This window comes from Parasteatoda tepidariorum, chromosome 3 (assembly GCF_982258835.1).
Source record: "Parasteatoda tepidariorum strain Cologne lab strain chromosome 3, Ptep-v5.0, whole genome shotgun sequence".
NCBI classification, from domain to species: domain Eukaryota; kingdom Metazoa; phylum Arthropoda; class Arachnida; order Araneae; family Theridiidae; genus Parasteatoda; species Parasteatoda tepidariorum.
The window spans coordinates 17,743,975-17,755,757 of record NC_141757.1 but is presented as its reverse complement, the minus strand read 5'-3'; the positions used below and the strand labels follow the sequence as shown (position 1 = coordinate 17,755,757).

Here is an 11,783-nt window from a genome sequence, read left to right as displayed (position 1 = left end):
CTTAGTACTCGTTTATTTCTATTGACATTATAACATTATTTTTAACATTTGGCTATTGTCTAATACACTTAAAAAATAGAAACACATGTAAAATAGGAATTTTCTCTTAAAAATCTTGAATTCAGGACTAAAAGAATATGGAAGCATTTCGTTATTATATCTAATAATCTGTTTTTTTTTTTTTTTTTTTTTTTTTTTTTTTTTTTAATTTTATTTTGACCTATATATATTTTTATAAAGCATAACATATTTTTATTCTGAGTGCCCTTCAAAAATCTTGTCAAATTTTGATTTTGAAATTAATATTTGCTTTTTATTTATTTTTATATATATTTCACACTATTTATAAATATTAGTTTTAGATTACCTCGTACACTCTAAAGAAAATTCAGTTTTATTTTATTTTGTGTTTAGTTTCAACAGTGTCATAAATTGTTACATGATTTTCTTTGTAAACATGCAAAAATTTGAGGACAAATAAATGAAGTAAATAAAACATACTGAAAGTATAGGTTGAAATTCTGAGAAATTGCCTCCATTGTATGCACTTAAAATTTTTCTACACTTAATCAGATTTAGAAGTTTAGTGTATTATTTTCTTAAGACATAGATTTACTTAGAAACTTTTTTTTTTCAATATTCAGAAAGCAGCAATTCATTGTCATGCATATTTATGCTTTTCGATGATCTCATGTTGTTAGGAATACATTTGAAGCAAGAAAATTAATATTAGATAAAGTAGTCGATATATTTGACCAAAGATACCCTAAAAGTCGAATTAAATTACATTAGGAAATCATAAATATTATGCATTATAAATCTTAACTATACACAATTATTTTCATTAAAATTACAGGTTATAGTTCTTCCTACAAAAATAACTTCTAGAGGTTTTTTGGTCTTAGCGATGAAACTTTTAAAATTATAAATTTATTTATTAGATATTTAATTTTTTATGGAAAGATAAGAAAGACATTTATCTTTTGTCACTTCTAAATAGCTTCATCTTGCAAATAAATTTGTCATCATTTTAACATCTTTTTTTAGCTCTTGTTGACTTGAATGATTCACCTGATAAAAAATTTTTTACCCAATCTTAAATAATTTTTTTTAAGAAGTTATTTATCGATCTGGTATTATTTAACAATATTCTTGAGTTTCTTAACAAGTGAAATTGAAGCGTAAAGGAGAAAACTATTATGTTTAAGTTAATCAAATTATAGTTTTGTTTTAATATAGATGATGATTTATTTAATTTCTAAAATACTAGAGTTCTAAAACATTTAATGTTTAAATTAAAATAAAATTGAACTACCTAGTTATTAGTTAATTATACAAATTTTAAAAAAAATATCTCTCTTACAAAAATAGCTAAACTGGTTTTAATTTGCTCTTCGAATATCTTTGGAATTTTTTCTAGTTGTGCATAAATTTTTTATTGTGTAAATAGAATAATATTTAATTAAGAACACTGTAGAATCTTATGCTGGATGTGCATTTACTTTTTACTTACTCAGATATCACCTTTATATTTTTTTCTTTGTTAATATTTGAATCATGATAAATCCTTTATCAGACCAAAATTGTCTATATCATATTATTATTATTCGTATATTAAAATGTATTGTGTATTTTCAAAATTATCTTAGCCACCCTGTCGGGCTAAGTCTAGCGCCACTCTTGACTAGTAACTAGTAGAATGCCATTTATCTGAAAAAGAAAATTAGTTCCATCCAGTTAATTCAAATCATGAAAGAAAACAAAAACAATTTCTAATATTTTAAAACCTGTCGCTATTATTGTAAGTATCTTACTAATTCATATTCTTTTTTCTTCTTTTTTTTTAAGTTTCAATACTTCCAAGTTCCAACAGAGAAAAAGAATCAATATTTAAAATACTTTTGTTGGATTGTAAAAAAAAAATGAAATTTTAGTTTTAAATAAAAGTATTTTGAATTTCAGCTGTCTAATTATTTGAATTTGAGCTTGAAAAATTCAAGCACCTTAGACATCTATCTTATAAAAAAGTAAGTTCCCACAAATAATTTTTTTTTTGACTTAAGAATTCGGATAAGTGTTATATCAAGATGATTTAATTGAATTTATTAAAATTACAGAAGAAATATATATTTGAAACTTTCTTTTACAGTTTAGCAAAAGAAGCAATTACAGCCGAAGGTGTAATTTTAAAAACTTCATGTTGATAAATGAAGATCTGTACTAGTGAAAAAATGTAAAGATATGCATTATTCTTTATATAATAGTGAGGTTAAAAATTAATAAATTAGGTGGACCGTATAACACCTCACGTTTGTGAATTATTACCTTCGTTATGTATAAAAAAAGAACAGCTTTAAGTTGAGCTATATTAAGCCTGAAGTGTAAAATGTCGTATCTTAGGTTGATAAATTAATACTTCTAAAAATACATACTTGAGGTTACAAAATAATAACCTGAGGTAGAACATGGAACACCTCACGTTAATGAAAAATAACCTTTCAAATACACTCGAGGTTGATTTATAATAACTGGCTGTGCAAAATGGCACACCTTAGGTAGATAAATAAATGCCTCTACAAGCATAAAGATATACTTGAGGTAGAAATATAATAACTTGGGATAGAACATAATACACCTGACGTTAGTAAAAAATTACCTTTCCAACTGTCAAAAATTACAAATGAGGTAGATTTAAAGTAACCTGAAGTGTAAGGCGGCTAACCATTGGTTGATAATTAAATACCTCAACAAGCATAAAATGAGATACTTGAGGTAGAACATAATAGACTTTCCAACTATAACAAGTAACACCTGAGGTAGGGTTCAAATACCCTGAAGTATAAAACGGTTGAAAAATAATTACCTTAAGTCGGACAGATTACACCTCACGTTAGTAAAAAATTACCTTCTCAACTGTCAAAAAATACACCTGAGGTAGATTTACAATAACCTAAAGTGTTGAATGAAACACCTTAGGATGTTTAATAAATACTTTCACAAATGTAAAAAAATATACTTCAGGTTGTTAAGATAACCTAAGGTTGAAAACGAAACACCTTAAAGTAGTGAATATCTCCCTCTCCACAGATGTAAAATGAAACACCTTAGGTTGATACATATATACCTCTGGAGGTATATTTAAGGTTAATTTTGAGGTATTCATTTGCCCCTTTTTCAACCTAACGACGTATTTAAATAACAACCTCCTTTATACCTTTAGAAATACCTCATTTAAACCCCGATTTTTCCTTAAGAGAATAGAGGGAATTTTTATTTCTTATTTTTGTCTATGAATGTGGTAACCATTCAAAGCGCAATCTTTGCGATAATTAAGGATGATATTTCAACTATGCTAAACTATTCCATTTATTACAGCATTATTTGATTTAAGTATATTAATATTAAGCTGTTCTTTATTTTTTTAAGTTTCACCAGAAATTAAAAAAAGTATAGCTAGACTAATATAGGTCATTCAAGAGTACAATGATTGTGTGTTTCCTCTTAATATATTGTGTACAATATGTACAGGCAAAACACAGGGAATTTTCTCTCCAGATCTGTGTGGCAACCCTGTAATATTTGATTCTGGATTTTAAAAAAAAATTAGTTATTCTGATTAGAACTGCCTGAATTATTAAAATATATAAAACTAGATACCGGAAAATAATGTCGTGCCGTTGCTAAGCGATTTTGATCTCTAACCTTCCTTTTAATTTTTTATAATCGTCGTTAAACAGCCATCTTGAATTTGTGACTACCAATGTTCAACTTCGTAGCCTTGTAATTTTAAACCCAATCCATCATACAAGGGAACTCCTGAATCACGTAATGGGTGAAATTTAACCTCCAACCCATAACCCGTCTACCACTGAAGTTACTGTGGTCAGTGCGAGCCATGTGCAGAATTCGTATCTACCAATCAAACGTTGAGATTCAAACCCACGTCATATCATTGGGAGGTAAGCGTTTTATCTCTTGAGGATTAAATTTAAAAAAATTTTTAAATACTTTTGTTTACTTTTTTCTTATGATTTTCTACGTTTTGAAAAAAAAATGGCAGTGTGATAAAAGGAACAAAGTACCCTTACGAAAATTTAAGGTATATTTAAGGTTGATTTGAGGTATTAAGGTTGTTTTGAGGTATATTTGAGGTATATTTAAGGTTGCAGAGAAAACAGCAATAAAAATTATACCTTGTAAAGGTTGTAATTAAGGTGTACGAGGTTGATTTACGTATACTTCAGCTTGTTTTGAGGTTGTTTAAAATTCACTTCAAATCATCCAGACTGATAAGGTGATTTTTAAGGTATACCAGGTTTATTTTCTTACACTTGTAACAAAAGAGGTATTTTTGAGGTATAAAAATTTTTACCTTATTTCAACTAACGAGAGTGAGGTATTTATTGAGGTATATGAAGTCATTTTATTTATGCCTAAGCTTATTTTGAGGTTGTTTTAAATTCACTTCAAATCATCCAGACTGATAAGGTGATTTTTAAGGTATACGAGGTTGTTTTTTTTTGCACTTGTAACAAAAGAGGTATTTATGAGGTATAAAAAAATCAACCTTATTTCAACTAACGAGAGTGAGGTATTTACGAGGCATAAAAAAATATACCATTTTTCTACTAACGATAGTGAGGTATTTATGAGGTATAAAAAATATACTTTATTTCAACTAAAGAGAGTGAGGTATTTATTGAGTTGTATGAAGTCATTTTATTTATACATAAGCTTGTTTTAAGGTTGTTTAAAGTTCACTTCATATTAACTAGTTCACTTCCCAGAGTTCCATGCGAACCGGTAAATGGCGTGTGTGTTGACAATCGAAAGTTTATTTGAAATTCGGTAAGTGTGCTTGACATTTATTAATTTAGTTTTACCACTTTTAATCAAATGTGTTTAAATTTTCAAACTTAAATTTTATTATTTTTGTTTTAGCCACGCGTCCTGATCTTAAATAATTTAAGTTGGAGGATATTCTTAGAGGCTATCGTTGTAGGCTTAGCAATAAGAGAGAATAACCGAAATATTTTTCGTCGCTGTTTAGGGTAACGTTACTGGTGAATCGTTACAGCAGGTTATGCACAGTATAGTTTATTGTTTGTAATTTATTCAAACAGAACTATTCTTTTTATTTTCCTTGAATGTATATGTTTTAACGTAGCAGTATGCACGCTGATTAATTGAGAAAAATGTTCATAATTTCTCTTATAAATAAGTCATTGAAAATTGAAAGACTTTCAAAATAGCAATTTTGCTTTGAAATACTACTATAGCTGTATGCTTATCGTTTGGATATTTGTTGAAAAGTTTATATTGTTTATATATATATACAAAGTTTATTTATTTATTTATATATATATATATATATATATATATATATATATATATTTACAGAGCTTATTGCTGAGATGACCTAGGTTGTAAATAGCACATGCGCAACGGCGCAGAAGAAGAGACTAGCAAGCTGCTCAGCCTTCCCCTAGGTAATAGTTCTGAATTTATACCTAAAAGAAAAAGTAATCTCTCCTAATAAATTACAGAATTTATCTAATTGTTGATAACAATAGTTTGATAGATATTTGATAATTGAAAACTAGTAACTGTACTTGCTCACTTCTTCATGTTTGATCACAAAACTGCTATTTTCACTACATGTTATTTTCTCTCATTTTACCCACGTTAATTATTTACTAAGCAAATTATTATTACTTATTAGAATACTGTGCAGAATTAAATTAAATCCGATTTCAAGTTTATATGACTATTTGTTTCATGGTTATGAGCATTTTCATGCAGTTGTTTATGGTTCACTACTTCAAAAATGTGCGAATTTCGGAAATCTTAAATTTTTTAGAAATAAGTCAGTATAGTATGCAATTTTGATCCTGAATGAAATCAAATCAATTGCAAATAAAAACATTTATGGTTGAAAGTAATATGCATTGTTTTGAATTTCATCCTATGGGATGTGTATTTATATTTAAACAAGTGTTTGTAACAACTAACTATTAGTTTTATTCTGCTCGGTATTATAAGTTATGTAGGAGATATTATACTCAACTTATTTTGAAAGTATTATTTCAAATCATTCTCTCTTAGACATTTTTCTCACATAAAATTCTTCACAGCTTTAAAATAAATGCTCCTTATCAGCTTGTAATTTGTTCTATTCGATTGAGTGTAAAAAGAGAATAAAAATTGGTACATAACTTTAAAATTTAATTTATTAAACGATTGTTGATTCTTGATTACATAGATTAAAAAATATTAAAAAAAACTATTTTTTAAGAAACTCTGATGTGATTGACAATAACGTAAGTCTTTTTCAGAATCAACGTCAAAAATTTAAAAAAAAGATATTAGTTTCATGAAGTCTGGCAAAAAGTTTAAAAATAAAGACTAGGTTTATTGAGTTTAAAGATTTTTAAAAAAATAAAAAAAATGAAATCTAATTATTAAACTTAGAAGTACCATAATGTTACAGATGTATAGAAAAATAAAAAGTGTTAAAATTGCATAATAAGATTGGAATTATACAGGGTGTTTATAAAGTCCCGGACCCATTTTGATGTTTAATAACTCATAAAATAATAAAGGTAGATTAAAATTAATAACATTAATGGTTAGATAGACTCAAAAAGTTTCACGACCCTTGTCAATGAACTTCCACGTGTGCCCCCTTCGTCGCACGGAGAATATCAAGTCGATAGTCAATTTCACTCCAGGTAGCTTTCTTTTTTACAGAAAAGACGGTCTCATCAGTCGTATACTTAGACATGTTGGAAAACTTTGTATTTCCACAACTGGAAGAGCTTCACCTACATGTCTTTTTGCAACAAGATGGTGCACCACCTCATTGGGGTATCATCGTTCGTAGTTCTTTGAATGACCATTTTCCAGGAAGATGGATTGGGCGAGGAGGTCCAATCCCTTGGCCACCCAGATCACCTGATATAACGCCACTGGATTTTTTTCTTTGGGGATTTATAAAGGACAATGTTTACAGGTACAGGAGGATCGTGTCGAACATTGATGACCTAAAAGCCAGAATTACAACAGCAATACCCTCTGTGGATGCCGACATGCTTGCCGCTACCTGGCGTGAAATTGACTATCGACTTGATATTCTCTGTGCGACGAAGGGGGCACACGTGGAAGTTCATTGACAAGGGTCATGAAACTTTTTGAGTCTATCTAACCATTTATGTTATTAATTTTGATCTAACTTTATTATTTTATGAGTTATTAAACATCAAAAGGGGTCCGGGACTTTATAAACACCCTGCATATTTCAATTTCTGTAAATGTTGTTAATGGTAATACTACCTTCAGTGTATTTTATTTTATGGCTGTGATACATATCATGCTTTTTAGCTACGAGGATTGAATTGAAATAGCAGAAGAGTAATACTATTTATCTGAAAAAGAAAATTAATATCATCCAGTTAATTTTAATCATAAAAAAAGCAATTTCTAATATTTTAAAACCTGCCACTATTATTGTAAATATGACTTTCTTACTAATTCATTTTTATTTTCTTTAAGGTTCCAATAATTACAAGTTTCAACATGTAGACGGAAGCAGTATTTAAAATAATTTTGTTGATTTGTAAAAAAAATGACATTTTAGTTTTAAATAAAAGTAGTATTTTGAATTTCAGCTGACTAATTATTTAAATTTGTAGTTTTATAGCTTTAAAAATTCAAGCACCTTAGACAACTATCTTCTAAAAATACGAGTATGAGTTCCCATAAGTAATTTTTACTAACTGTAGAATTTGGATAAGTGTTATTTTAAGATGATTTAAATCAATCGATCAAAATTATAGAAGAATTATGCATTTGAAACTTTTTTTATAGCTTAACAAAAGAAGAAATTACTGCCGAAGGTCTAATATTAAAAATTTCAGGTTGATAAATGATCTCTACTAGTGAAAAAAATATAATGATATACATTATTCCTCATGTAATATAAATAAAATCTTCATATATATTATATTTTTTATATAGTGAGTCTAAAAATTAATAAACTAGGTGGTCCGTATAACACCTCACCTTCGTAAGTGCTAAAAAAACAGATTTAAGTTGAGCTACATAAACCTGAAGTGTAAAATGTCGCATCTTTGGCAGATAAATTAATACTTCTAAAAATAGAAAAATATATACTTGAGGTTACGTAATAATAACTTTAGGTAGAACATGGAACACATGGCGCTAATAAAAAATAACCTTTCCAAGTGTTGAAAATACACTTCAGGTTGATTTATAACAACCAGAAGTGTAAAATGGCCCACCTTAGGTTGAAAAATATATACCTCTACAAGCATAAAATTATGTACCTGAGGTTGAAAAATAATTACCTGAGGTAGAACAAAATACATTTGAGGCTGATTTATAACAACCAGAAGTGTAAAACGACACACCACAGGTTGATAAATATATACCTCTACAAGCATAGAATTATATACCTGAGGTTGAAGAACAATTACCTGAAGTCGAACAAAATACACATGAGGTTGATTTATAATAACCTGAAGTGTAAAATGACACATCTTAGGTTGTTGAATAAATACTTCCACAAGTGTAAAAAAATATACTTCAGGCTGATAAGTAATAACCTAAAGGTTGAAAATGAAACACTTCAAAGTAGTAAATATCTACCTCTCCCCAGATGTAAAATTAAATACCTCAAGTTGAAACATATATACCTCTGGAGGTATATTTAAGGTATATTTGAGGTTGGTTTTGAGGTATTCATTTGCACCCTTTTCATCCTCAACGACGTATTTAAATAACAACCTCCTTTATACCTTTAAAATATACCTCATTTATACCTCGATTGTTTCATAAGGGTAGTAGCAGGAATTCAGTAAACTTGCAATATAATAACCCATGAGTTCTTAAATAAAATGTACTTTATAACATGAGGTTTCTGAACAGATTCCAAACAAGAAAAATATGATAGATTAATTCATTTAACCCTTTGTAAAGAAATTTACAAAAGCTATGAATGTTTACAGCAAACTCTGATTTTTTCTGACACGATTAGACAATACGCACTTCAAAATCTCAATAATGAAAAATCATTGACAATCATTTCGACATCTTTATAACCATAGATAACAAAGGAAATGCGACGGGACCACCTGAGGAAAGAGTTGGTGGTCCTGTCACCTCGGTCTTTGTTCATAGAAAGAGTTCAAGTTCATTGAGGGCTAACGACAAAAGAAAGAGATGTTTGAATCACTTTCTCCAGATTTTTGCAATCCATTGATATGCAGGAGAAAATGTTGAAAGCACAAAAGCCTTTAACAGCTCTTTTTAGTGTGATATTCTCGAATTTAAAAAGGAAATGAAAAGAAACTTAAATTCGTTTTCCATAATGGAATAAATGGCTCAGTTTCGCATTGACATTAAAATAACAGTGTGTCAACTTAACAACAAACTGGTATCAGGTGTTATAATGGAGTGTTTGCAGCAATAGATTGTAACTGATCTCACAACAATGGGAAAACACCCTGTAAAAGTGTTTCACTGAAGAAGGACAGAACGCGTCAGTAAGCAGACATTCCCCAAAAAACGGAAAAAAGTAACGGTAAACCAAAGAGAAACCTACAAACTCGTGAACAGTATGTGTCACTAAGGATAGATAAAAACTGTTTATATATTTTAGAAATAGGATTTTCAGAAATCTTCATTCATGATACAACCTCTTTAACCTCTGCTGAACCTCTTAAAAAATTAATTATCTCATACTTTCCATTAATAATGGAAAGTAGTCGCTAATTTCCATTTTCTTCAAAATCTTCTAATTACTCAAATCTCCCTCATAAATTAAAATATTTTTATTTATTATTTAATATTACAAAATAAATATGAAATAATATTAATAAATAAATACTTGTTCACATAACTTTTACAATTAGTATTTTTTTTTATCATTTCCAAAGTTGAAATTTGAATTTTTTTTCGAAATTATTCAAATTTTCGCATTAAAAATAGAAAAAATTAAATACAAAATATAATTTTTTTCATTTAAAATTAACAAAAATATATGAATAATAATAAAGATCATAAATGATAACAAATGAATAATTAAAAAATAAAAACCGTTTCACATATCTCTTAGAACTAATTAGTATTTCCTTTTATAAATTCATTCTAAGAGACATGTAAGGAAATTTAATATTATTTATTTCACAAATCTCCAAATATGAAATTGAAAAAAAATACGGAATTTAAAAATAAATAATTTTAATTATAATAATAACAAGATTATTATTCATTATTATTTAAAAATAATTTTAATTAATAAACTTTTTTTTACAATCCAAAATTAAAGAAAAATAAATCTAATAAATGAACGTAAAATAAATAAAAACTTATTCATATATCTCTTAAAATTTATCAGTATTTCTATTTGTTATTTCCGATTATAATTTCCGTTTCTCAGAAATCTGATAATTGCTGAAAGCTCCACATTATAAATGAAAAATATTAAATAATATATATAAAACTTTTTTCGTATATGATATAAAATAATTTGTTATTCCATTTTTAAGATTAGTATTAGTTTTTGAATTGATTATTTATTGAATTGATATTGTCTAGAACTAGATGTATGCGTTTTAATAATCATTAGCTTTTAAAAAGTTACGAATTTCGCTTATTTGCATGCGTATAAGTTTTAAAATCTTTTTGAATCAACCGCTAAATTTTGAAAAATGCTTTTCTCCCTTCTTTTGGATATAACGGTTACAATTTAAAAGTGTCAGACTATAGCTTAAAATTCACAATCGAGTTAATTAAAATACATCTATTCATTTATTTAATTACTTTTTTTTTCTTACATTTGAGTATGATGTGCTGTAACAAAAGAAAACGTATTTCTCGATTCTGATCTAATACTAACTTATAATAAAAGAAGAAAAAAAAATTATTATTTTAATTTAGATTACATTATTAAATAAAAACAAGTTTGCATTTAATTATTTATCAACCAGTAAAATAATAATAATATTTTCGCAAGTTTCTAATTAAATATGAAAGGGACGATTTATTTTTAATTTTTTTCAATCAAGTATTCGTAAAAAAGTACAAGAAAAATATATGCTTAGGCTACTTAAAATATCTTTTAAGAAGTAATATTTTGTTACAAACAATGTGTTTATATATATATATATGTACACACATTCTTTATAATAAAATGTTACTTTTTATAACGAAGGTAAATTTTTATTGAATCCTGTGAGTAATTGTATTTAACTTCTAAGGAAATAACATTGGTGACATAGTTGTTTTCTTTGTATCTTTTTTTTTAAATAATAATAATAATAGGGATCTACCATAGCATCACTTTTCAGTTTGACCACCTTGCGAACTAAGCTGCAATGCCCCATACATAATGCCTATGTGAAATATTAACTATCTGTCATAAATTTGCATTCATAGTTATGAAAGTCAAGAAAGTGGGGGGGGAGAGAATTAACAACCATTTCAGAATCTTATCTGAACTTGTTGCCATTGTCCCTTACAATGGGGGGATAGCCCCTTCCCACCCCACCTGCTAACTAAACTTTATCAACACTAACCAATGAGATTGCTTTTCAACTCATTGCAACATATAAGAGTTTCATAAGGAGTATATTCTGTGTGTGCATCTATAATACAGCATCTCTGTACATTCAGTCTCGTTCTTAAAAACGTAGTTCTTTCTCTTCAGTTTTGGCAGTTTTAGTTTTGTGTTTAATTAAATAACCGAGTGTGTTTAAATGGAA

At 27.6% G+C, this 11,783-nt stretch overlaps 1 long non-coding RNA gene across 1 annotated transcript; it reads left to right on the top strand.

Moving 5' to 3' along the window:
* The first annotated feature begins 4,409 nt into the window (after positions 1–4,409).
* Positions 4,410–7,649, top strand: LOC147813205 (uncharacterized). The gene is made up of 3 exons (XR_015432265.1): positions 4,410–4,848; positions 5,401–5,489; positions 7,552–7,649. It is a non-coding gene; the product is annotated as an uncharacterized LOC147813205 (long non-coding RNA).
* The last annotated feature ends 4,134 nt before the right edge of the window (positions 7,650–11,783 follow it).